Consider the following 27,179-nt stretch of genomic DNA (forward strand, 5'->3'; position numbering starts at 1 on the left):
TTGTCTAGATCCACCCTTTTTTTTTCTTTTTTGTTGGCTACATGTCCTGGGGCTCTTTGTTGAACTTACAGGACCCATTATCATCTTATTTAAAATTAATAGCCATCCCTTCTAGCCATGTTGTAAGAATTATAAAATAGAACACATAGGCAATCAGATTATAAACTGTATAGCAAATGAAATGGAAACTTCATTTTTGTGTTATGGGATGAATAATGTGGTTATCATTATTTTATTCTCTGAATGTTAAGTTACTTTTTTTTTTATTTTTTAAGTGTTTTTATTTATTTTTGAGACAGAGAGAGACAGAGCATGAGCAGGGGAGGGTCAGAGAGAGAGGGAGACTCAGAATCCCAAGCAGGCTCCAGGCTCTGACCTGTCAGCACAGAGCCTGACGCGGGGCTCGAACTCACAGATTGTGAGATCATGACCTGAGCCGAAGTCGGATGCTTAACTGACTGAGCCACCCAGGCACCCCTGTTAAATTATTTCTTAAGAAATACTGAAGTTTGAAAAGATCTATCTTCAAGAAAAGTGCTTAAAGGGCTCTACCCCATTGAAAGTGCCTGTGTTTAGTGTATTTTTGTGTTGATTTGAGGTTCTCACTCCTCATAAATCTTTACCTTTTACCTTTTAAAAACCACAGGGTCAACTTGTCAGTGACAAAGCTGCTTTATTAGCAGTTCTCAACCTCTTTAAGTCTGTTGCTGCTGCTGCTAAGTCCCAAAGGGTTTTCTGGGGGACCCACTTAGAAATTAAATTGCAGGCAGCTTTGAAACCTCTCTTTCATAAGACAGTGTCTCCTGTTAGACTTCAGGACTCACAGAGCTATTTAGAGGTTTGGGCTGAGCACTGTGGCCTTCCTACTGGGTGCTTTTTCTTCTTCAAAAGTACTTCTGTGACAGGGCCATTCAGCTTCTATAAGAGGAGACACATCCGGGGCCTGATGAGGTTTAGTTTCACTGTCGCGTCACCCTCGTGTGAGAGACTGGCTCTGGGGCATGTGGTGATGAGCTGTAGGTTTGGCTGCATTTGAAACGAACACCTGGGACATCTCTTTTGAAAGGCTTGGGCTCTGAGTGTGCATTTGGGCCCCATTTCATCGCTCAGCCTCACCAGCTTGTACTTCCTGAATGGAGCCCACAGCTCTGTCAGGAATTCTCAGAAAACAAAACTTGGAACAGAAGGACCAGGCAAAAAATATTGGGTCTGGCTGTTAGAGATTTCAGGAGAAAATGAGCCAGTCAAGAGCACAGGCACCTCGTTAAGCATCGTGCCTCTTTGGCAGGCTTTTAAAAATAAAACTTCAACATTGGGATATTTTGGGACTCTCTGAATCAGGCTTTGATATTCCAGAGTTTCATCTGTGGATGGAATGAAGGGTAAGGGACTGAGAAAAGAGAACTCTTTGTAAAAGAGTCCCTATTTCTCTAGTTATTTTTTTCCCTTTATAAACAAAGAAAAACAAAATAATAAAATTCACTTTTGTATCAGATTCTCCTAGACATGGCAAACTTGAGCATTGTCTCTAGAAAGAGAAGTTGATTTAAGATTTGAGTAGATGTTGGGACGCCTGGGTGGCTCAGTCCGTTAAGCATTGACTTTGGCTCAGGTCATGATCCTGCACTTCTTGGGTTTAAGCGCCGTGTTGGGCTCTGTGCTGACAGCTCAGAGCCTGGAGCCTGCTTTGGATTCTGTGTCTCCTTCTCTGTCCCTCTCCCGCTCATGCTCATGCTCTGTCTCTTAAAAATAAATAAACATTAAAAAATTTTTTGAAGGTATGAGTAGATGTGTTACATAACCTTTGGTAATCGAAGCGATATTTGTATTTCTATAGAGGACTGTGAGCACCTCAAAGAATTGCTGTGTGTTAGGACTTCGAGATGTCTAAGAAGTCATTCTGTCCGTTTTAGAGATTGTCAAGATGGCAAAATCACAGGTCAGAATACGAGTTGGCTTGTCCAACATTTCTAAGCTGTTGAAATAGCTGGTGGGGCTGGAAACAGCCCTTACGTCCCAGCATAGTGCTTTTATTTGTCATACCAGATGACATGCCCCAAGGGAAATTTATTTTGGGATTTGCACCGGCATCAGCTGACAGTTTGCAACTGAGGCAATTGGTCACATAAGTTCTACACCCACTACAGAAGCTAATCAAGGTGGACACACTCATTGCTAGCTTGCGAGAAGTACAGATTGCTGGAATGTGGAAACACATTTCCAAACTGAGTCCCACTTGAGGGGCAATGTGATTGTACCGAATATTGAAGGAGCACGTAAGAATCTGTGCTGAGAGTCTGTTCCATCCAACGACACCTATTGAAGGCAGAGTTTTCAGAAGAGGACTAAACATGAGCGAAGCATAAAAGGGCAGAATATGGGGAAGGTAGAATGTGGCGACGCAAGAGGTGTGTTTCCAATTAAACGAACTGACAGTTGTGTGTGTGTGCCCCAAAGATGAAGCAGGGAAGCCTATTAACGTTAGGAAAGCTCTACAAGTCTTAGCTATCACTCGATGAATTTTTAACAAATAATTGAATGCAATGCTCAAGACTAGAAACATTTTTCTCTATTGCTATCGTAAGAAAATTAAGGTAGAAACAGGAGACTCCAGGATGGTCTACGCTTCAGCTTCACTGAGGACATTTAGAGTAATTGCTACATTTTGATAAAACATAGAAGTTTAGGTTGCCTTTTCCCCAGTGCCTGATCCCTTTGCAATACAGGATTCATATCCTAAGCAACTGTTCTTTATAACCTAAAAATGAAAGTTCACTTGACTTTAAAGGGAGATAAATACATGGGACTAGACTTGAGCACAGCCTTGAAACTGGTTCTCATGACTTTGAAACCTTGCCTTGTAGCAATCTCTGATTTTTAGGTAATTTGGAAAAAAAAAAAGTATATTCAAAAACTCCCAGCTTTAACATTATGATTATACCCTGAAGATTTCAGGGTACACTGGTAACTTCATCACTGGCTAATGATGCCTTTGTTGGCCATGGAATAGAAAATCCTTGATGTAACCTGGTTGCCCAGAAATTGCTTGATATGCGTATCTACTATAAATGTCACCAATCGTTTTGTATCTCTTTTTACAAGTATATGCACTTCTTAATCTATTACGGGGCACTAACAGTACTTCGGGAAACTAAATGTAAAACTGGGTTAATGATCACCAATAATTGAAAGTCTCAGAAATGAAATTTGTTCATCCCTTTCCATATATTATGGTCAGTATTTGTCAGGTCCCTTGTCCTTTTTGTTATATTTCATTTTAGTTTATTCAGCATTTAATAAGCCATCAGTTTTGCCATGACCCTGGAAACTAGGACAGTAGAGGGATTTGTTTCTGGGCAGAAGAGCAAAGGAATTTAAGAAAAAGGTAGTTTATGTTAGTGTCTATTCTTTTGTCATTTTGGGTTTTGTAGCCCTTTGTATCCTGGCTTTCTTAACAGTTGCTATCTGTTGTCTGTTTCACTGACTCCTGTTATCTGTATTAATTAACTAGAGTAATTGTACCTTTTTCAAGGGTCCACAGGGCCAAAGTTTCCTTATAGATGAGATGAACATATCCATTCATTTTATCTCCTTCACAGTAAGTTTCTTATGATGACCAGTTTAAAAGTGGCCATTTGATTTTACTGTGAGCTTCAGGAGATTGAAATTGTACCAGGCATGCTATAAATTACACACTGCATTAGGATTACGGTGCTAGAATTTCTTATATGACATTAGAACCAGAACTTGAAAAACATGGATGCCTTCCTTCTACTCTCTAGATCTCTGTATAATCTAGCCACTGTTTTAGAACACTGTTGTACACCCACCATTCTGGCCCAGATTCACCTTTTTCAAGCCTGCCAAACCTCATTGCAGATGCTAAATACTGCCTCTGGGATCTGTTGTCTCAGTCCAAATCTATGTTTTGATGTTAATTGAATGTGATAGTGGTAAAGGTTGCAGTCATTTGGGGAGCTTATTCCTTGTGAGGAGGGAGCTGCGGAGGGTAAACGGAGGCCTGGTGTGCTATGCAAGTTTAATTTTCTGCGTCCACCTGTGATGTTTCAGTAATACTTTGAGAAGCAGAAAGAGAACTTTTAAGAATTGCCCGGGTAACATTGAGCGTATGTGGTTTACTATTTATTGGTCCTAAATGAGCTTTTAAATTCCTTCCATAGGAAATCTGTGGAGGTGGAGGTAGGGAAAATTTATTCTTACCAGGTTTATCGGGATATCAGATCGGTCTGTACAACTTACACCTTCTCTCAGATGCCTTTATAAATAAGGTTTCAGAAGGTAGTCTCTTAACAGGTTTTTTATCCATTTCCCAGGCAGGGCTTATTTTCTCTGCATCAGCGAACTTGTCATGATAATCAACTTTTTTGTCCCAACCATCAATCACTCTTGATTACAGCTGGGTAGAAGTTCTGTTCTGTTGATCAGCTCATCAGTGCACATGATATTACACCTGGAGGCCAGTACAAATCATCCCTCGATGGGGAAAGCGTTTCCCTTCAAGGCTTTTGTCGACGGTTTTATCATTTACATTTGGGTCTCATTGAGTTGTCATGTCTAACTTTAACTCTGCTTTCTCCTATGAAATATTCTCCTGAAATAGCTCTCAAGGTTTGCTCGATCATTTGTGCGATATGGTTATTATGTTCATGCTTTGGCTTTCTTAATTCAAATAGTAGCTTATGATCTATTGTTTCCTTACTTTCATATCAACTTTTTTTCCGTTCTTAATGCAGTCATTGTAGAAATTAAAATCCCGCGAATCATAATTCAATGAATATTCAGGACTTCTGTAAAAAAACAGCTTAGCATATGTTTTAGTAGAATGTTTGCAAGTCTAATTTTGTTGATTTTTAATGGTTTCCTAAGTTAGGTTTTTTGTTTTATGTTTTGGCTTGGGCTAGGGAATATTTATCTTTAATTTTCATCTTATTTTAAGTAACACTAAGTAGCTATCTTCATGGTTTAAAAAGACATTGAGAAGTAAATGTTTTAAAATCAATTGCTCAAACTCAGCATTACTCTTTGCTGTGTCTGCAATATATGTTATGCGAAGTAAAATTATTTCTTATTTCTCTAAGCCAACTTCTATTTCTTAAAACAGGAGCATGTTCAGATAAGTACTACAGCAATGATAGAACATTATCATGGTAAAATATTTATTGATTTCATAAAGTATTTAAAATAAACGTATGATTAAATAAACATTTAATATGTCCTCGGTGCATCCCACAAAGATAATTTTTCTTTTTTTATTGCATTTTGTTGTGTTTTATTACTTTATAAAATCCAGAACAATAATTTAGAGAAGCGTAAGAGATATTTTAACGTTTAGAGTGCAAAGTATAAAGAAAACTGAATGGAATATGAACTAACAAAATAATGCGGATTTGATTAGATTTCATGCCTTTCCCTTAAAAAGGATGAATTAGAAAAACCTAAAGTTTCCTGTGTGGCTGGACTTCCTATGATAATGATATATTTCTATTTTTTGTGTGTAGTAGGACAACAGTAGGAGAGAGACTGCTGCTTTCTTTTGATACCGATATTCGGGTATTATTAGTTCTTACTTTAACCCCCAAAACAAAATGAGGGCAAATGGCATCCCTTAACAAGAAAGAGATCCATGCAGAAGCATATAAACCACACAACACTAAATGGGGTTTGGTTTTTAAAGGCTGAGCTAACAGCTCAAGCTGGTTCACTGATAGATCTGTTGTCTTGGCTCTCTTACCAGGATAGGAGCTGATCGCTTCGGGCGAGAGATGCTATGTCATTATGCAGGTTTAACAATTAACGAGAATATATGCACCCACTGTTGTGGCTCTTTATTAGCAGTCAGCAGACTAGATGTTATAATGAAGAGTAGGTCAGAATAGTTCATCTCTTCTTAGCCCAGAGAGGCTAGTCAAATGGTCAAATGACGTTTTTTTTACTTTTAAACAGTAGCCACAGCGTATAACCTAATGCCAAACTTTGAACATCAGCCCCAAAGAAGGGTCTGTGTTTATATATTCATAAAACACTCAGATTGTCTGAAAAAATTCATTACAATTTATTGGAGGCTGATATGAAAGGACAGACCTTTATTTTGAATAACTCAAGGAGAGTTTTCTGCTTCTTTTTGTCTAGTGTTTTCCGGGTGGATATGTTTAGTTACACTGTAGTTCGTTGGCACATTTCATGTTGGCAGAAAATTTAATGCAGATTTTGGAAAGTGAGACATTTGGGGTGGGATCCAGTTACTAAAATTTTACCATGTAATCTCTAATTTGAAACATGTTGTCAATCTTTAAATTAAAGAAAAAATGCTGAGAATTAAAAGCTCAGTGAAAACAGAGATTGTATCAAAGGTATTTCCACCAAAGGTATAGAAATCAGTGTGGGGTTTTTGTTGTTTTTAAACAAACCACTGTGTCGCTGAAGAACCTTGAAAGAGTAGGCCCTAATGTAGTTCTATCTCATGAAGAGATGTATTCTCTATAAAAAGTTTCTCAATTCTGGTTTACAGGAGAATGACTTCAGTATCTGGAGGTGGAGGAGAGGAATAAGTTAATTATGTTGATTTCAAAATGGCACCCATATTTGTTTCTTCAGCTGAAATCTCTTCCTCAACTTCATATTTGAATATCAATGGCTTAGTTACTATTTTCACTTGGTTAGCTAAGAGATAACTGAGATTGAAAATGTTCGTAACTATAGGCCCATTCCCTTCTGCATTTCCCTGATAATGGCAGCTCCGTGTTTTTGTTTCATCTGGTAAAAATATTGAAATCACCCTTTCTTACTATCTCGCACCCTGTGTTCAATGTTACACAAATTATGTTAGTTCTACCTCCCAAATATATCCAGAATCTGACCTCTCCACCACCTTCTTGCTACCACACTGGTCCAAGCCACCATCATCAACTCTCATTTAGATGATTACAAACATCCTCTTAATTATTCTCTTTTTTTTTTTTTTTTCAACGTTTATTTATTTTTGGGACAGAGAGAGACAGAGCATGAACGGGGGAGGGGCAGAGAGAGAGGGAGACACAGAATCGGAAACAGGCTCCAGGCTCTGAGCCATCAGCCCAGAGCCCGACGCGGGGCTCGAACTCACGGACCGCGAGATCGTGACCTGGCTGAAGTCGGACGCTCAACCGACTGCGCCACCCAGGCGCCCCTCTTAATTATTCTCTTAGCTTCTACTCCTTTTACTCAACATTTTTAACTTGGTAAGTTGAAACCAGATGGCTTTTCTGTTTAAAATCCTCCAATGTGGTACGTTCCCCTTACATTAAAAGGCAAAATCCTTAGACTGGCTCTCCAACCCTATGAAATATGGACTTCGGGAGCCTTTCTGACCTCTTCTCCTCCCATCACCCCCTCAGGTGCTCTTCTGCAAACACATGGGCCCCTTTTGCAGGGCCGGGACTGGAGTAAGGCAATTGAGGCACTCAGGCACAAACTTTAATAAGGGTTGCTAAAAAAGTGAGTAATCAGAATGAATATTAAATGCAATAGTAAAGAGGTAAAATTGGCAGACTGTGGTCTTTATGTTGGCCACCCATTTTTGTAGATAATTTTTTACTGGAACCAGGCGAGTGAGGCAGGGTTGTACAAGTACGGGGTCAGATCCTGTCTTACTTAATTTGGATAGTTTGTCCACAATAGATTTTGTTTGTTTTGGTTTTAATTTTTTTTTAATATTAAATATTTAATTTTTTAAATTAATATGAAAATATTATTCATCTCGATCCCTGAATTGTTTAGTATCCCCTTAAGTTTTTCTCCTGATGCAAATACCTCACTTACCTCAACTTCGTTCCAACCCAGCTCTTACTATACCTAGAATACACCTGGCTCATTCCTACCTCTATGTCTTGCATGGACTCTCTCTCTCTCTCTGCCTGGAATTCCCTTTACTCAGATTTCTACATTTTTTAAAGCTTTATTCAAATATTACCATCTCATGATGCAACCACTGTGTTTAGGATTTCAGCCCCTGTCATTCCTCCTCTCCTTACCTGATGGTTTTTCCCCTAAGAACTAATTACATCCTAAAATACTTCATGATTTACTTATTTATTATGTTTATTGTCCACTGCCAATTAGACTATAAGCTCTCTTGGGACAAAGACTGTTTGTCTGTTTGATTCACTGTTTTATCAAGTACTTAAGCAGTGCTTGATATGTAGTGCTTAATAAATATTTATTGAGTGTATAAGTTAATGGCTAAGTAAATATCAGGATGCTCCCCTGAGGTAGATAGATGATAGATAGATAGACAGATCGATGTCGAAGCTTCATTTCACCTAAGCTTTATGATACGTCAGCCCTCCCCCAATTTCCTCTTCTTTCATACTCAAACCAGGGAAGTCCCATGACAAGGAACAGAGACATTCTTAGGGGAGATGGAAGAAGCTCCCTTTGCCCTAGTTCATTCACCCTTAGTGAACAAATATGGTCTCCCTCCTGTGAGCTTGCTTCATTTTCTGACATCAAAATATTTGGTCTGTCCAAGGACATTAGATGGCTTTACAGTGGATCCAGGCTTTGCTTAGTAACTTAATATCAAACACATTGTTAGGGCCTTCCATCATGTAATGCATTCACAAATAAGATGAACGGTCAGTGATGTAAATACCCACATGTTAGTTAGGTCAAGGGAACGGTAAATGAAAGAGAATTGAGTTTTGTTTCCAGATAAGTTGTCACTGTTTTATCCCCAGGAAGATTTAGGATGATCAAGGGCTCTAACAGCACCTCATCTTAGAGGACATACGGGAATATTTAACTGTAATAGATCCAGCTCCAGCTCCCCGTTTTTGGTTCATCTGGTAAAAATGTTGGAATCACCCCCTGTGTTCAATACTATGCAAATTATGTTAGATCTGCCTCCAAAACAGACCCAGTGATTTCAGGGTATTTTCCGAATCCCAACAGAAGCCCCAATCTCCCACAGACTCATGTTTATCAGGAATATAGACAACTATGTATCTAAGAAAACTAGCGGGTGACAAGCAGTGGCATCTGGTCAGGGCAAAGCGGGATCACAAATAGACATGAACAGTGGCGCCACTTTGCTTTTCCCTTTGTGCATGTCGGCTCATGTGGAGCAGTGAGCATATGTGGAAGTGACTAGTTAGAGGTACATCATGGGTTAAAGAGAGTTTCTAGCCTAATCTTCAAAGTTAAATTACTTAGACTACAAACTTTTCTACTCTCTATACAAATCCAAGCTGAAAGAACAACAATAAAAAACCCAAAGTGGATGTATCTTCCCTTTTCGAATTCTTTACCCATTAGAGCACTTTCCCTTTATTCTTATTCTACCAATCTTTGAGTTGACTTGAAGATCCACAATAATTATTCTCTGTGCCTAACAAAACAGGAACAGATAGAGACATACATTTTTCTATTGCCCCAACTCTTGACAGCTGCTATAAGATGAGACTTTCATAGATATTACAGAAGCCCAGGTTTCTTCAGTAACTCAATAGAATACTACGACACTTCCTAATAACCGGGAGTGAATATTTTCTAAGATTTTGTGCCATGGAAAAGATGAGGATCACAGCTGTGGGATAATTCAGGGAACTCTTAAGTGTTAGGTGTTCTACAGGGTTACTGTTCACCAGCAGTTAAATGAACAAAAAGAAAAAAAAATATTATCAACTTTATTTGATAATTCATACCTAGAGTAACCGGATTCTTTAGAGGCAGAGTGATGGGTGCCGACCTTCCTACTTTCTTGCCATCGCATAAAAATCTAGGCAAATTGTTACATCCCCATTGCCTTGTTCTCTGGATGACTTAGCCTAAAATGAAAGAGTCCGAGGTCCTAAGAAGACATTATCTGAAACTCAGTCTACACATCTGTCTTCTAATCTCAATTTTATTTATGTGGAAAAGAGAGTTGAGGAAGATTTAAACACCTGGACTTCTTTCCATGAGGTTCTAATTCGCCCTATAGAGGCAATTGCTCAAAAGAAAACAAATAAACACAAATGGCAGCTAAATATTTCTCCTTCCATAATACTAGAAGGCATCAGGGGTGTCTTTCATGAACTATTGCTTCAAAAGCCATCCATCACTGCAACAGTTTTCCCATAGATTAAGGGCTAGATTTGCATTCTAAATTAGTTCTGCCAACAGCTGCTGTAAGATAACTTGGCTGTAAGTTAAGAGTTTGTATTTGATCATCTGCCAGTGAAGATCATAAAATTCAGCTTGGCAACAGAATTTAGGAAAAGAGGTCTCCTCAGCCCAGCTGTGCTTATCCTACTGAGTGGCGGGTGTAAAAGCAGTGCTCCAGCTCTCCTTCTCAGGTCAGCATGTGAGTGATTTGTTGCTGAGGGAGTTTGAGCTTAGTTCCAGTTTCTTTGTGTAAGAGAGCTAAACTACCTTTTGTTGAGCTTGGAGAGGGGCAGGGGAGGGAGGATTATTTTAAGCCTGCTATAGTAAACATTCTAGAGTGTTGATGTGGCAATCTGTTCGAATCTTTGCATGATCCCTTGATAAATCACCAAGACCATCATTTCAGCTTTGCACCTCGTCCACAAAATGCAAGTTCAGATGAGAAAGGAGTTATTTTCCAGGTTACTGTCTGCGCCAGATTAATGAAATGGAAAGACAAAGGGACCTTGGATCAGGCTGATCCGGTCTCAGCACATATTTGTTGTATGACTTTGAGCCAGTTTGTTTAACTTCTATGAATCTCAGATTCTCGTGCAATGAAGATGGTAACACTACTGTGCAAGATGTCACTGAGGCTTAAAGGGAGTGTTGTAAGCAAAGCAACAGATTCACAGTAGGATTTAGAGTTAATTTTCTTTCCTTCTTGTATTTGATACTGGCATCAAAATGGTCATGTTTATCAAACTTGGCGTCTTTCCAAAATCACAAATTACATATCTGTGGCAAGGATTGCTAAATGTCCAATTCTTCCTTTATCTTTCTTCATCAGTTAGATGATTGCATGTTAATTGGCCCCTGCCAATGTGTTCTATCCTTTTGGCCGATTCTTCTTTCCAATAAGGCGTTAAGCATACAGAGTCACTAAGTTATTTTTTTAAATATAGGTAGGAATTAATTCTAGGAGCAATTTGTAGCTTGACTTAGTAACTGACAGGTTGATTCTGGGTTTTCTCTTTCTCTCTTTCTAATCCTAAGCCGCAAGATCTTCTATAATAGATGTGGGTTTGACCTAACATTTTTCAAAAATGATATCCAGTGAACTGCTGTTCAGGTATCAGACAGTTGGCATTTTGAGTCATATAGATGGATAATAGATGCACAGCAATAGTTATAAGTAAATTTATATGCCATTGACAGATTCGCAAAAGGTTTGCTGCTTAGGATTAGTGCAAGATGACTGGAGTTCAAATGCTTAGAGCACCAAAATGTTCCTGAAAGAGAACTGGCTTTGATTTCCAGATATGAGACTGTCAGTGGTCGGCGGAGGGGTGGTGGGAGGAGAAATAGGCATTTTCCAACTGATAAGCAATCGCTCGGTGCTTGTGGTTTTCTAGGTAGGGAAAAGTTTCTTATGTCAGCAATTCATGCGACAGGCCGGTGATGAAGTGACTTCCTCTGCTCCTGTTAAATGGTGAAGTGCTTATTCCTCAGTCCATTGGGAAGATTTAGAGCCGCAGCCTACAGGGCGAGGGCCACCTGTTCTTTCACTCGCTAGAGGTTTGGTACTACATCAGTAATTTCAGGGACCTGTGATGGGTTGTGGCCTTGTTTGTCACTATCGCTTTATGCATAACTCATCAATTGATGGCAGTGATTATATCCATCTTCACGGAATACAGACTCGGTTTGAATCGCAAGATCTTTAACCCTTGAGTTTCAGGACCTTGAGTGAGGCAGTTGCTCGAACTCCCAAACCAGAGGGTAGTGATATTTTGTAGTGCCAGATAATGAACCTCACAGGCTATTTTTCTTTGTAAAGTGCTTTGATTTACTCCCTTACCTGTGTTTTTGAACACACGGTGTCTGAATAGTTTCTGGCCATCGTAGGCATTCAGTGACTGTTGCATAAACTCAACATGTGCTGGAATGACTTGGTGAAGGATGAACAGCAATGGGAAGCAGAAGAAGGGGGAGATTGCTGGAAGTTGCTGGACATATTTCAATTTGGAATATTTACTCAGAATATTATCTGGTGTATAACTGACAGATACAAACTTGTATACAACTGCCACTTGCATTTGTTTCAGATATGGGGCACAGAGGATGTCACTTAAATTTTTTTTAACATTTATTTTTTTTTAATTTTTTTTTAATGTTTATTTTTGAGAGAGAGAGAGACAGAGTGTGAGCCGGGGAGGGGCAGAGAGAGAGGGAGACACAGAATCCAAAGCAGGCTCCAGCCCCCAAGCTGTCAGCACAGACCCCGACGCGGGGTTCAAACTCACAAACTGTGAGATCATGACCTCCGCTGAGTTAACCAACTGAGCCACGCAGGTGCCCCGAACATTTATTTTTGAGAGACACAGAGACAGAGTGTGTCTCTGAAGGGGCAGAGAGAGGAAGACACAGAATCTGAAGCATGCTCCGGGCTCCGAGCTATCAGCACAAAGCCCGATGCGGGGGCTCGAACTCACAGACCACGAGTTCACGACCCCAGCTGAAGTGGGATGCTTAACTGACTGAGCTACCCAGGCACCCCGAGGATTTTGTTTTAAAAGTGTTTTCTATTAGGCTTGAGAATTCATATTGGAACTATAGCTAGAAGGAAGCCAAAATGTTCCCTTTTTAAGAATATTTTAAAATCTAATTATCAGAAATCTATATTTAGTTAAATATGATGTTGAAGAGAGTGAAATTTTTGCAGCATGTACTATTCATCACTGTTCTCCTTCCCACATACATCTTTTCATGCCCTCCCCCAATCCCCACTTGCTGACATTAGAATGGGCCATGTGAAATTGCTAATTTTATAGGTCCAAAGTGGTCACATGCTGGCAGTTTAATATGATTCATGCATATGTGCATGCAAATACATTTTGGTTATTCTAACAGCAGTCTAGTGTGGGAGAAGCACACTTCATCTGAAAGCAAATTGCTCATTTTGCTTTTTCTTTTCTTTCTTTCTTTCTTTTTTTTTTTTTTGAATGGAAATCTAGAAATCCCCTAAAAGCCTCATAAGCTGCACCAGGATTGGTCTCTGTGTCATAATAATAATAGTGACGTGAGCAATCATAGATATAACTATCATGTATGGAGCATTTAATGTGTTTAAATTCAGTGACTCCTTAATCCTTATGATGATGCCAAGCTTCCCGGGGACTGAGTCTGTCTCCCCACCCCGCCGCCTTTTTTTTGTTCCACCACCACAGCCCTAGTGTCTCGCACATAGTTTAGTACATGGGGCAGATTATAACATTTGACGCAAGCATCAATGAACAGGTAATCATGGATTGTTACTTCTACTTTGCCAATGAGAAGCTTGAGCTTTAAAAAAAAAAAAACTGCATTGGGGCGCCTGGGTGGCTCAGTCGGTTAAGCGTCGACTTTGACTCAGGTCATGATCTCACGGTCTGTGAATTCAAGCCCTGCGCGGGGCTCTGTGCTGACAGCTCAGAGCCTGGAGCCCGTTTCGGATTCTGTGTCTCCCTCTCTCTCTGCCCTGCTCACACTCTGTCTCTGTGTCTCTCTCAAAGATAAATAAACATTTTAAAAATATTTTTTAAAAAAGCTGCATAAACTCCCTGTGCCAGCAAGCAGGTGGAACCCGGTCTTCTGACCACAAAGTCCTTGAATATCATTAGAGATCCTGCTTGCCTGGAGCCACGGCAAAAGGGAAGATACATCTTTTGACAGTTTGAACTGTGGTTTTGTTTCCTGTTTTCTTGAAAAGTCTTGAGAAAATGTGACACAGATCTGAATTATAGAGCAAATGAGAGAGTGGGAGTTGAACCTAAGTGTGATGGTAGTCAAGCTTCCGGGGCATTTAATTAAAAACAAACAACAGCTCTGAGGTTTACCAGAGGGTACATGGGTGGGAGGATAGAATTTAAGGAGAGCACTTGTCCTGATGAGCACAGGGTGATGTATGGAAGTGTTGGATTGCTATATCGTGTACCACAAACTAATGGAACACTGTATGTTAACTAACTGGAATTAAAATTAAAACTTAAAATAAAAAAATAAAATAACATTATGAGAAGAAACATTAAAAAATATATAAAATTTAAAACCACAAACAACAATAAAAACACTTTATTTTCCCACCAAAAATTAAAGGAAAAAAATAAGCTTAGAATGTGCCTTTTCAGGTAAGCTTAACAAGAATTAAAATACTTGAAGAAGAAAAAGAAATGTTTCCAAAACCTCTATAGCTTGCTCCCTATTTCTTTTAAATGTACCATGATAGCAGGATAAAATGTTTTAACTAAAAGATACCTTGATAACATCCCACCCTTTCCCCTTGAGTCTTAAGAGTCCCAAAGAAAGTTCCTAGTAAGCAACTGAAGGGGGATGAACTGGCATTGGTGAGGAAGAAGACCAAAGAGTTAGGGATTGATTTCCTGCCCCCTTCTACTCCTACTTTATAACAGAGCAGATATTCTGTATTCCATCTTACTTACAAGTCTGGATTGTTTCTTTGCCACAACTTTTAAGAACCCAGCTGTGTTGGGGCGCCTGGGTGGCTCAGTCGGTTAAGCGTCCGACTTCAGTTCAGGTCATGATCTCACAGTTCGTGAGTTCGAGCCCCGCATCATGCTCTGTGCTGACAGCTCAGAGCCTGGAGCCTACTTCAGATTCTGTGTCTCCCTCTCTCTCTCTGCCCCTCCCCTGCTCATGCTCTGTCTCTCTCTGTCTCAAAAATAAATAACACATTTTTAAAAAATTAAAAAAAAAACATAGCTGTGTTACAGGCTGTGTTACAGCCTTCATACAACCCTAGTATTAGGTTGGGAACATCTAGCCACTTGCCAGTAGAGAAATCATGTATTAGATGACCATGCATATTCAAAAATTCATTTACCTCTCCTCTCAGTCCCTAAAGAGATCCATTAGTCCCTTTGGATGGGCATCAGGGATTCCTTCCTTCCTTATCTCCTCATCATCATTTCCTATTTTACTTTTCTCCTCCTCTACCGACATGCTGATAAGCTGTTCTCTGTATTTCTGCATTTCCCCCAGAGCGCTGACTCTCCATCATCTGCTTTTGTTTGGTTTTTCTTTTTTTTTTTTTTTAATTTTTTTTTTCAACGTTTATTTTATTTTTGGGACAGAGAGAGACAGAGCATGAACGGAGGAGGGGCAGAGAGAGAGGGAGACACAGAATCGGAAACAGGCTCCAGGCTCTGAGCCATCAGCCCAGAGCCCGACGCGGGGCTCGAACTCACGGACCGGGAGATCGTGACCTGGCTGAAGTCGGACGCTTAACCGACTGCGCCACCCAGGCGCCCCTGTTTGGTTTTTCTTTAGCTGTATCTACAGCAGAGAAGGGCAACTTTAGATCTTGTATCCTCTGGGGTCTGGAGGGGGTGCTCAGACTTCTCAAGTTCCTTAAAATGAAATACCCATAAAGCGAACTTTTTTTTTCCTCATGCTGAGGGTCTATTTTAACAAAATTCTTCTAAATGATTATGAAAACATTCCTAACATCTTTTTTCCCTGTCTTGCTAAGACTACTAATGTTGTCTTCTCCCATTAGTATAGCTTGGAGCTGATAGAGGCAGTTAGTTGAGGTTCCCAAAAGGCGGGGGGGGGGGGGGGGGACGTCTGAGAGTTGGGTAGAGAAAAAGCTCTTCCTTCCACAAAAGGGTTCTAAAGTGATGAAAAGAAATTGAATCAAATACCAGGCTGGAGACTCCAGAATTTCTCATTCAAATTTAGTTTATATTCAAGGCGCTGAAGTTTTGCTTGTCCAATTTGATCCTCACAAAGTAAAGAATAGCCCTCTCTATAAGAATTTTGCAAATGAAGAAACTGAGATTTGGGGAATAATAACTTTCTTAAGGTCATATAGTCCATGAGTAGAAAGCCAAATATTAAATTCAGAACCATTAAATCCAAACTTCATTTCATTCCATTTTACTAAAGTAAGACTTATGCCTAATGCTTAGCTTGTAGACCTGGAACCATGCTCTTTTGGGTTCTGGGTTATAGTAAGATTTATAGAAAGGTTTAAGTACTGTATTTCATTTGTGTGTGTGTGTGTGTGTGTGTGTGTGTGTGTGTGTGTGCATTAACACACCTATTGTGAGGCGATATTTCTTCTTCACTTGAAGATGGTGAAAAATGAATGGATGTTTCCAAAAGGGACTTGAGGTCTATAGATGAAATTCATGTAAGATTGAAAAAAGAATCACAAGATTATCTTGGTGTCTGCTGAAAAGATTTTTTTTAAAGGGATGAGTAAATTATTTTATTTTTTTTAAGCTTCCTAAGTATGTGATGAGAAAGGACAGCCAGGAAAAAGGAAGACACATAAAAAGCCGTGGATGTGAAGGGCTCCTGAAATAAAAGTAGTACTTATTTTTGAAGTGCATGACGTTAAAATTTGGGGGAGTGTCATCAATCACTTGCAGGACTCTCTAGGAAGGAGCAGGATCTTTTGATTTATTGTCAAAGTCAAATAGGATATCAGAAACTGAAATTCCTTTGCACTATGATGAGAAGATATTACTCGGCTTTGATGAAAATACTGAGAAAATCCTCAGTCATAGTTCCACCTTTGGTTTCAGGGAGAGCATCTGGGGAAACTGGGTGTGCTGTCCATACCAGAAATTGATTTGGTAAGGATTGAGAAGGTAATATATAGAGGTGATTTGAGTCCATCCATATCTATGGTTTAGCACCACATCTAGGTCTTTCGTTACTCTAGGCTATCCAAAGAAATACCCAAAGAAAGATACATCACAAACTTGCCTCTTTTAGAATCATGTAATTGTAGATTTTCGGAATACTTCGGTCTTCATTTAGGCAAAGACTAGCTAAAAAAATAAATTTGCAGACTTAATTGTGACTATCTGCTCACACACTGTTTCTTCTTTTCCTTGGCTGGGAACTCTGTTTATCTAGATTTAAAGCATAATAAGAAGGTAAATGCATTTGTTAGTTTAATATAACCCTGATTGTTGTGTAAATCAATCAAAAGATGTATACCAGCTCTAATAGTCAATATTTTAATTTTCCTACGTAATATCCAAAATACCTGTACTTCATCCATTGACACATGTCTTCCAAGTGGTGATTTCAGAAATTCAGGCCCTTGCATTTTATGGTGTTAACATCTTCAGAGTGTGGCTTCTAAGGTGATTGTGCTTGTTTGATCCAATGGGCAGAAGAGAAAGAACCTAGAAAACTATGCTTGGGAAGTTTTAGTAAACCAGGGTGAGACATATTGCAGGTCCTTTACACTCAGAGTCATTGTCTATTACTCAACCACATAGCTACCTAGGTGTAAGAGAAGTATAGTCTGGCTGTTTGCCAAGGAAGAAGAAGAAATAAATTTCTTCTGTGAATTCCTGACATTGTTCCCCAGAAGCTAGTATATTACAAAAATGATTCTGTTGTGTTTCTGTGGTAAAGATACAGGATCATAGAAGAAAGTAGGAAATGTACTAGGGCTTTTTAAATTTTTCTTTTTTTTACATTTTACTTATTTTTGAGAGAGAGAGAGAGATTGAGACGGAGCACAAGTGGGGGAGAGGCAGAGAGAGAGGGAGACACAGAATCAGAAGCAGGCTCCAGGCTCCAAGCTGTCAGCACAGAGCCCGCCATGGAGCTCGAACTCACAAACCGTGAGATCACGGCCTGAGCTGAAGTCGGATGTTTAACCAACTGAGCCACCCAAGTGCCCCTATCAGGGCTTTTTAAAAAAATCTTTTCTCCCCTTCTGGTTATGTGTGTGTGTGTGTGTGTGTGTGTGTGTGTGTGTGTGTGTGTGTGTGTGTAATTCATTTATATATATGTATTATACATATAATGTATATATAATATATAGTTCATTTTCCTAAATATTTGTGCTAAAGACAGAACTATTTGAAAAGTTCTTCATGTTGTAATGGAAGGATCATGAGTTTTGGAAACAAGAAGACCTGGTTTCAGATATTTCCTCTCTGGCTTACTCCTTCTGGACCTTGGGCAAGTCACTTAGACATTATGAATCTCAGTCTCCTCATCTGTGAAATTAATATAATAAACTCTAATTTTGATAACATCCCTTCATAGTATGTAGAATGTATTAGTTGGCAAATATTTGGTATTTGCTGTTTTTATCATTATCTGGGCACCTTTATGTTCTTTTTTCCTTACCTGAAAATCTATGGAAAGGATTTGATTAGTTATATTTACACTAAGCTGCTATAACAAATAGGCCTTAAACTAGAGAGACTTGAGAACATGGATGTGTATTTCTCTTTTTCTGGTTTTCTGCACTGAGCATTTCTTGTCATCTGGTTCCATGTGGTTTTGGTGACTTAACAAGTCATGGCCATTCCAGACATGAAGGATATTGAAGACCAGAGGGTAGCCAATTTAAAATTCTAATCTATAGAGGAAAGTCTAAGTTAAGATTAGACTCTTATTTAGTCTTTATCTGAAAATTTACTTTCAATATAACAAATAAATCAGTTTACTGCTTATAAACCTTTTGTACCATTGCTCTGTTTTAGGGACTGGGAAATTTTCAGGTGAAATGGTTTATGTTGGATATATGAATGAACTTGGGAGACTAGTGGGGAGCTGTGCCTTCACTTTTTAGCTTGTTGCTTACAATACCAAGCTATATCACCTCTCTCTAAGAGTGGCAATTGTCATGAGGGTGTGAGAGAAACAATCTTGATTAAATACAGAAATGTTGAAGATATGTTAATCAGTAAAGTATTTTATGTAACAGTAAAGAGTGTGTTCTTAATTTTTATATAATAACATATAATTAGTTCAACAAATAGATATTGAGCAACAGCTACTATAGGAAACTATTGCTGATAGGAAAAAAATCTCTGAACATCTGAAAGGATTAATATTAGATGGTTTGTTTACAGGTTATTTTGCATTATCCCTTCTCTTTATTTAAACTTTCAAGACTCTCTACTCTGAGGACTTTGATAAAAAAAAAAAAGTAAAAGTATTTAAAAATAACTCTTTGATGTTATTGAAAATATTTACTCATCTTTGCGCTTTAATGAATGATAGAATCAAAATGCAGGTCTGTTTCCAGATATCCACTTATAATATGGAAACATATGTGAGCAGAATTAGATAATAGTGCTTAGTTCAGAATGATAGTGTCAGATGACCAAGTTTGCATCTGGAGGCCGCCTAAATTGGCAACTGCTTGACCAAGCATTCAGATCCTTCATTTATTCCAGACCTTTCCAAAATCCATTGTTTTAATCAATTGATTAAGCATTAAATGATCCTATTCTGTATTACAGTTGCCAACAATACATATGTTATAAAATCCAGTGGACACTTCCATAACTCCTTTTATCTGACATAGCAGTCGCAGTCAGTAGTGACTTCGCTTCCAGAAGTCGTTATCTCTCTTGGTTTCCATGATACGAGATTCTTCAGGGGCTTATCCTATTTTCATTACTACATCTTCTTTATCTCCTTTTCTTGATCCACTTCCTGTAATGCCTATCTATTTGGAATGCCCCACAGCATAAACACTAGTTGAATACATAAATATTTAAATGAACAAGTAAATAAATAAATGTAATCTTAAACCTAAAGGAGGGACACTAAATAGCGTTTCAGGATTTGGGAACACAATGAGCAGAGGAGCATGTGGAACCCTTCCGCTTGAAGGATTGCAGGACTCACCATGCAAAGGTGCGCAGACAGCATTGGCCAAGCAGACTCAAAGAACAGGGGCTCCACAATTCCTTATCGAAAACGGAATTTTGGAACGGTTTTGCAAACTTCATGCTTGATTTTTCCCTTGGTTTCCATGCAACTTGAATCACGGACTCATTCTTGAAGTTCTTTTGTTGTTTTAATACATTAAATTCGCTCATTACAGCTGAATATGAATGGAAAATAGCATCTGTTTACACTGTAATAATATAAAAATTACTTACTAGTAACAGAATAAAGAGCAATTTGCAAAAGCTAATCATATTTGTGCACTTGTCTGCAAAAAGTAAATTGTTAATGTATGCCCAAGGGGGGAATCACTTGCTGGTTTAAGCATTGGAAGCGGTGATATTAACAGGCATCACTTAGACAACTCTGGTATTTAAGATTGGATACAAATATCCCAACTTGTCATGAAAATATAGATGTTTATTAGTTTTGTTTTGACCCTGGTAAATTCAAACAATGTGGAGATTCATATAGTATCATAGAAAATTCAATGGTTAGAAATTTCTTAATATTTACAAAGTCAAAAAGTTTTAGTAAGTCTTATTTAGAGAAAACTTTTTTTGACTTTTCTTAGTGCTAATCACAAATACTGCTGGAAAAACATGTCAAAAGCAGCCCCCCACACCCCCCAAAGCATTAAAATGAAAGAGCTGTTTAAACATTGAAAATGAGTCGACTTTGGCTCAGGTCGTGATCTCATGGCTTGTGAGTCGGAGTCCCACGTCGGGCTCTGTGCTGACAGCTCGGAGCCTGGAGCCTGCTTCGTATTCTGTCTCCTCTCTCTCTGCCCTCCCCCACTCATGCTCTGTCTCTCTCTCTCTCTAAAAATTAATTAATTAATTAATTAATTAAAAATCAACACTTGAAAATATTGAAAAAAATGTAGACAAGAATCTTAAATTTAGTGATCTTACTGAGTTGTGGGGTTTTGTTCCTTCACACGTAGAAGCCGGAAAGTACTTAAATTTTATAATTATTGACTTGTAAATGTCACATGTATACACAATTTTAAAACCTGATTGACGGAACAAACCCTTTCACCTTCGGTCATCACAGATAGAGGGCTTCTGTTTTGTTTTTCTCCCACATTTGTCGGAGGCGGGGAGGCGGGGGGCCGGGGGGAGAAGGAAACCTAGATGAAGTTAATCTTTAAATTCCCTTTTTCCAGATGCCAAGGTGAGACCTATTCAACTAAGATGGTCTTACTTCAGACATGTTAATAATATTCATTAAGCACAGCTCTCTTTTACATTCAGTCAGCCCTTGATTAGTAGTCTCATCCTGCCTCGTTGCTTTTGACCTACCCTTTAATAAGATCTCTGTAAGTGGCTCATTCCATCCGCTACAATTTTAACTGAGAGAACAACTCACTGCCATGTCTGGAGGCCACCTCATTGTGGCCTTTAGTAGTTGGACTTTTACCAAACCTCATTTTGCCGCTCTAGCGAGAGAACTTTTATCCTCATGAATCCAGCCTCTAGAGACCCAATGCTGAGATACAACATTCTATATATGAGAGAAGTGTGTCATTTATTCCTCGTTCGCTTATGTTGGTGCGAAGTTTAAGAAAGGAGTGATTCACCGTGTGACTGAAACTTGAAGATTTTAAGCACTTTAAGGAAAGACTTGCTTTGAAGCTAAGTGCTGAAGTATACTTGAGCTCAGTGAAGAATTTGGAAATATGTTCTCCCATACACGACCAGAGTCTTCATTCGCTCATTCAAATGTTGCAGCTGATTAAGGATTGTGTTTCAGTGGTTAAACAGGAAAAAATCTTTTATTTGCCTTTCAAATGGCACTTCCCAGTGGCTTCAGTTACCATCTGTTTCTGATAACTCCCCAGTTTAGCCCCAGCCTAGACTTCATCTCTCAGTTCCAGACCACATAGCTAATCGCAGAGCCCATATTTTACGTAGATGTTTTAAAGACTCCTGAAACGCAACTTATCCCAACCCAACTGACGCTCTTTCCCCAGACATTTAGATCTCTGTCACTACCGACAGTTCTGGGGATGGAACCTCCGATCGTGTGTTTGCAAGAACCAGAAACCTGCGAGGCATATTTGAACCACCTCTCAAAGGTCATCATCAATTCTTGACATTTTCAACTCCCACATTAAGCAAATCTGTGCCCTCTTCTCTCTCTTCTTTGTCTTTCATCATCTAATTCTTAGCGTGGCCATCTCTTCCTTTGGCCACTGCGATAAGAATCCACTCCTCTGCTCCTCTCTCACTCTGGCTCTCCTCCCATCCAGAGTTCTTTGCTCTTGCCGAGTGATCTCACAAAAATGCAAAATTTGTGTGTTTCTGTGTTTCTCAAAGCCATCAAGCAGACTTCCATTTGAATAGAGAGTAAAGAATATAATCCTTAACCAAGCCTACAAGGTTCTCTGTGCAAGAGCTGACTTGTGCCCAATAATACTTCCTGATGCCTGAAGGCTTCACATTTTGGGATATAAACAAATATCACATAGTTTTCTGTACTGTGTTTACAGCATCAGCATCGCTTTATTGGAACTGGCGTGGAAAGAATTAAACTAGGTAGACCCTCAGAATGTTGCTAATAATAGTATCTAAAGCATGGGCCTAAGACAGACTCTGAGTGAAATTCTATGAATTAATGACCACAAAAATCAAGAGTTTTTATTTATGAGCTTAGTATCTGTGCACTGTTTAGTCTTACTTGTGTCCTTTGCAAGGTGAGCCACTATGAAGCTGTATAACAGGTTGTTTTCCATGTTCCAGTCTCTTTTGGACTGGGAAGAAGAGCTATGTCTGTGGTCTTTGGAGTTACACAGGTACACACCGTGCATTGCCCTTACTATGTGGTCGAGTGGTTCTAGCTTCCAGAGTCTTAGTCTCTCCATTTATAAAATGCTCACGGTCAGTGTCATTCCCTCATAGATCTTTGTAAGGAATGGGTGCGAATGTTCATATAAAGCCTTTAACACACTACCTGGCACAGATGAGCATTCTGTAAATGCTTCAAACAAACATCCACTGTGTAAAGGGACAGCAGGGTTTCCTTAATGCATTCATAACACACTGAGTTCCTCCACCAGACATCACTCAGGAAAAAGAAACCCTCTGGCCAGAATTCCACCAAGGGCTACTGAATGCCCACAAGGGATACTGTGCTATTAACATCTCACCATTTGTGGAAGTTTTCTCTAAGCCTTAAACTCTTGGGATTAGAGTGCCTAACACAACTCCTGTACCCATGGTCAATCATGGAAAATAAATATTTTTTTTTATGCAAAAGGAAGAAATTTTGGTATAACAAGAAGTCAGGCATTTATGCTTGCCCAGACAACTCAATCTTCTGGAGTCATTGCCATTGTTTCTTGCCAGCTCACCCTCCCTCCAAAACTTAATCCAAGGCCAAAGCCATTTTTTTCTGCAACTTTGGTTGTAGGAAGCTAAAAATGACAACAAACACTTTTTTTCTGCCTACCAAATATTTTCCTAAGTCCAAGAAGAGACCATTATTAGAGCAGTTGGGTGATTTTGCTGGGTTTTGCCCATAAAATGTCTCACCTCAGATCTCTTAGGTCACAGGAGTATCTTGGGGTGGGTCCAGTTGGAATAACTTATCTTCCTTTAAAGTATTTTGTTTTCTCTCCTTCCTAATCCCTCAATTTCCAAAAAATAACAGTTTATTCACAATTTTTTTTTATTTCCAGAGTTCTAATCTAGGCACCAAATTGATTTATACAGATGAACATTAGCTTTCTTTTATTTTGACCAAAAATAGCCATTTATTTTTATTATTGAACCCCCATACCAAGAAGCCTTAGGTACTTTGAGATAATTTACTTCATTGAATTTATGAAGGCTTTGCCGATTTTTCTCATCATTGGCATTTTTCCTCCTGATTTTGTAGATGTTCTTTATATAATAAGAAATTTAACCTCTTTGCAGTAGGATTTGCGAGTATTTTTCATATTTTTTCAAATGTTTTTACTCTGGTATTTTTTATAGAGGTGTGTAAATGTAATTTATCAGTCTGACTTGTCTTTGTTCTATTCTCATAACTACAAGAACGTCTGGCCGCAGTTCTGCGAGTCCTTTGTGAATGAATGGACAGCAGCTGGAACACAGGTGGATCATGCCTATAAGGGTCTAGGTTCTTGACGTTATATGTGATATCATTCTTCATCTTTTCCTGGTGTACCCAAAGTGCTTCAGAAAACTGTTATGGTGCCTAACACTGACAAAACATCTGCCTCAAATATAAACCATTATTTTGTGAACCCAATAAACCCTATTAGCAATTGCATGTTAATTGCATGTCTTAGAAGTGATCTTTGGGACACGTCCATTAAAGTTGCAATCAGGACAATTCTCAAATTTATGAATTAGAGACTAGAAATGCTACAAAATTGGGATGCCTGGGTGGCTCAGTCGGTCAAGCATCGAACTCTTGATCTCGGCTCAGGTCATGATCTCACATTTTGTGAGATTGATCCCCACAGTGCAGAGCCTGCTTGGGATTCTCTCTCCCTGTCTCTTTGCCCCTTTCTCTCTCTCTCTCTCTCTCTCTCTCTCTTTCTCCCTCCCTCCCTCCCTCCCTCCCTCCCTCCCTCCCCCTCTCCCTCTCTCTCTCTCTCTTTCTCTGCCCCTCCTTCACTTGCCCAAGTGTACATGTGCATGTGCTTTCTCTCCCTCTCTCAAAATAAACACTAAAAAAAAAAAGAAATGCTATAAAATTATAGAGGGAAGCCCTTTCTTCATTTATGGAAATGTAGGGAATTTAATAATTTTTCCCCAATGGAAGGTACTCTTTTTCAGAAAATACAGGGTGTATTTTATTATGTGGGTTTTCAGGGAGGAAAATGGGTTAACAATGTCATAATTAATTTCTCTATATTGTTTTAGAACATAATACATTTCATTTTGAAAGGTTAAAAATAGTGTTAACAGAAAATAGCATTCTCCGAGTACTGAAAATTACTATAGGAATTTAGTCTTTCAGATAAATCTTAAACTGCAGAGTCATCACTGGAATAATTCATTGCATTTCCCAGATTTAAAAAAAAACTTGTTAGTTATTTATCAAAATTTTTAGAAAATGAAACAATCTCGATATTATTCCTTTGCTACGTTCCATGCAAAGAGAGCGCCTGTAAATAGCACAATTTGCAGTTGATGATAAGCTTCTCCCTGAGAAAAAATAATAGTTTGTGTTTGTGCCAGATGCTTTTCCAGCATTAAGTGCCATAAAAATCCCCTAAAGTGTGTTCAGCAGATAAGGCAAAGTGCCAAAGAATGGCAAAGAATTAAGTTGAACCCTGTTCACATACAAAATCCATTGAGACACCATATGCATATTTCCATTTTAAAATCAAAATGTGAAATTAATTCAACATGCATTTAATCGGCACCTATTTAGAGATCCATCCTAGGTTCTAGGGACAGAATGATGAGTAGCATCAGGTCTTTCTCTCTCTGTTGAGAAATTCAGTCTCTACTAGAAGAAACAGACATTTAACCCTTCGTGTGTCAGTGACAAGTGTTATAATGCAGCCATACCCAAGACTGCAGGGAAGAGGTAACATGTGAGGAGTAGATATCTACCAAGCAAGTAACCGTTCTCTAGACAGAGGGAAGTTGTCATGCAAAGGCTTGAAAATTACTTCTTGTGGTGGTATTTTCTGGAAGAGAATACAAGGGAGGCCTGTCCCTCCCTGATCTACACTGAAAGTGGTTGTCCTCTCTAGAGAGCAGGCATCGTGACGGTGAGGGTCACGACTGTGGGGTTGTGCCAGGGGGCAGGCAGGTTGCCTGGAGGGGGAAGCTGGAGGTTATTTAAGGGAAGCATACATGTCATGCCAGGAAATAAAGACATTTTTCTCTGTTACTGATACCAACACCCACAACAGCTTGACCCTCCCCTACAATTAGATTCAACATTTCTAATTCCCCCCACATTTTAACTAGCACGTGACAATCACCCACCAAGCAAAGCATTAAATTATGGGCATTGTGAAAAGGTACTGAACATTGGCTGAGCAATTAGGCAACATGGTTCTTCTGATTTCTCTTAGTTTCATACAAAAACCTTTTATGTGATTATATCACTAGAATTAAAACTCACTTGAAGTTTCTGGCTTACAGAAAGTTCCCATCAATGTTGACCAAACTTAGGCAAGGCCACATGTTCCTTTTGACTTCATTACATCATTTGTACTAGCTTCTAGAACCCACTGTTAGCCATTGTCCCCCCCATCAGGACCCCACCACTAGAGGTCAGTGAGGCAGCTATCTGGATTGCAAATACACATAAACCGTGGTTTCACAGCAGAAACCAGACAAAACCTCTCAAATTAGCTCCTCTCACTCAAATAAGTACTCTACTTTATCACTCGCATTACATACTTGAAAACATTAAATAGTTAATGTTTAAAAATCATGAAGTTTGTAGATGTATTGAGAAACTTCGAAGAGGTAAGTGAGTCCATCTAGATTACTTTTTTCACAACTACATAAGTACTTAGTGACAAGGTATTTTCTTTGCTTATAAAATCAGAGTTACCTAATGTAGCTGAGAAATTGTGACATGCCTCTCTTCTTTTACTTTATTTTTTTTTAAATTTCTTTCTTCCAGTGCGTAGTGGTACTGTATAAAAATCACTCTACTCTTGTGGCATTATCTCTTTTTTTTTTTTTCTATCTTTTTTTTCTATTCCTGTGACTCTTACTGTTCATTTCTGTATTGAAAAGCACAGAAGACAGGAATACATTTAAAGTAAGGCATCAATCACTTGAGCTCAAAGAGAACACTCTTAATTGAATCGTGTTTTTCACTTTAGGGCTCAGTGCAAGTGAATTTTCATTTTTATTTGTAATGTAGTCATCCACTTAACATGTGAGCTACATAATCACAAGTTAAATTAAGTTATTAAATACTCCTTATGGGGCATGCAATTAAGGGAGAAAAATACCTGTATCACGTCATTTTGCCCACGATATAGGAGAATTTGAAAGGTTCCTGTATCCATTGCAGGAGGGCAAACGTAAAACAAAGCACTAGTCTTTCAGTTCCTTCTTCAAATGTTTTGTTAAGTGGAGTAGCAGAGAAGGCATTCTCCCAGCTTACCAGAGTGGTCTTTATGTGTCTCCCGGCTAGAAGTTTCCCTCAGTAAAAGAGCCGTGAGTACATGATAAAAGAAGCTAGACATGTCTAACACTAAGTCAGTTTGTTGCAAATAAAACAGTGGGCCATATACTTGTTATAGTAATGTTTTAAATGTTGTGCTTGATTTTATTTATTTTTTTCATAGAGTTGGGGATGCCCCACCCCCCCCCAAATGAATCATAGCAAAGTATTCATCATAA

General features: G+C 38.9%; 1 protein-coding gene and 1 long non-coding RNA gene across 4 annotated transcripts in view; one reads left to right on the top strand and one right to left on the bottom strand.

The window, feature by feature from the left end:
• Positions 1–27,179, top strand: part of ZNF385D (zinc finger protein 385D) — a 909,549-nt gene that overhangs the window by 794,362 nt on the left and 88,008 nt on the right. The gene's annotated exons all lie outside the window — the stretch shown is intronic.
• On the bottom strand, positions 16,567–25,998 carry LOC147577128 (uncharacterized). The gene is made up of 3 exons (XR_015239936.1): positions 25,939–25,998; positions 19,801–20,032; positions 16,567–17,045 (listed from the first exon to the last, which is right to left on the bottom strand). It is a non-coding gene; the product is annotated as an uncharacterized LOC147577128 (long non-coding RNA).

Source organism: Puma concolor, chromosome C2, assembly GCF_028749965.1.
Source record: "Puma concolor isolate L17-30 chromosome C2, mPumCon1.1.hap2, whole genome shotgun sequence".
Lineage (NCBI taxonomy): Eukaryota > Metazoa > Chordata > Mammalia > Carnivora > Felidae > Puma > Puma concolor.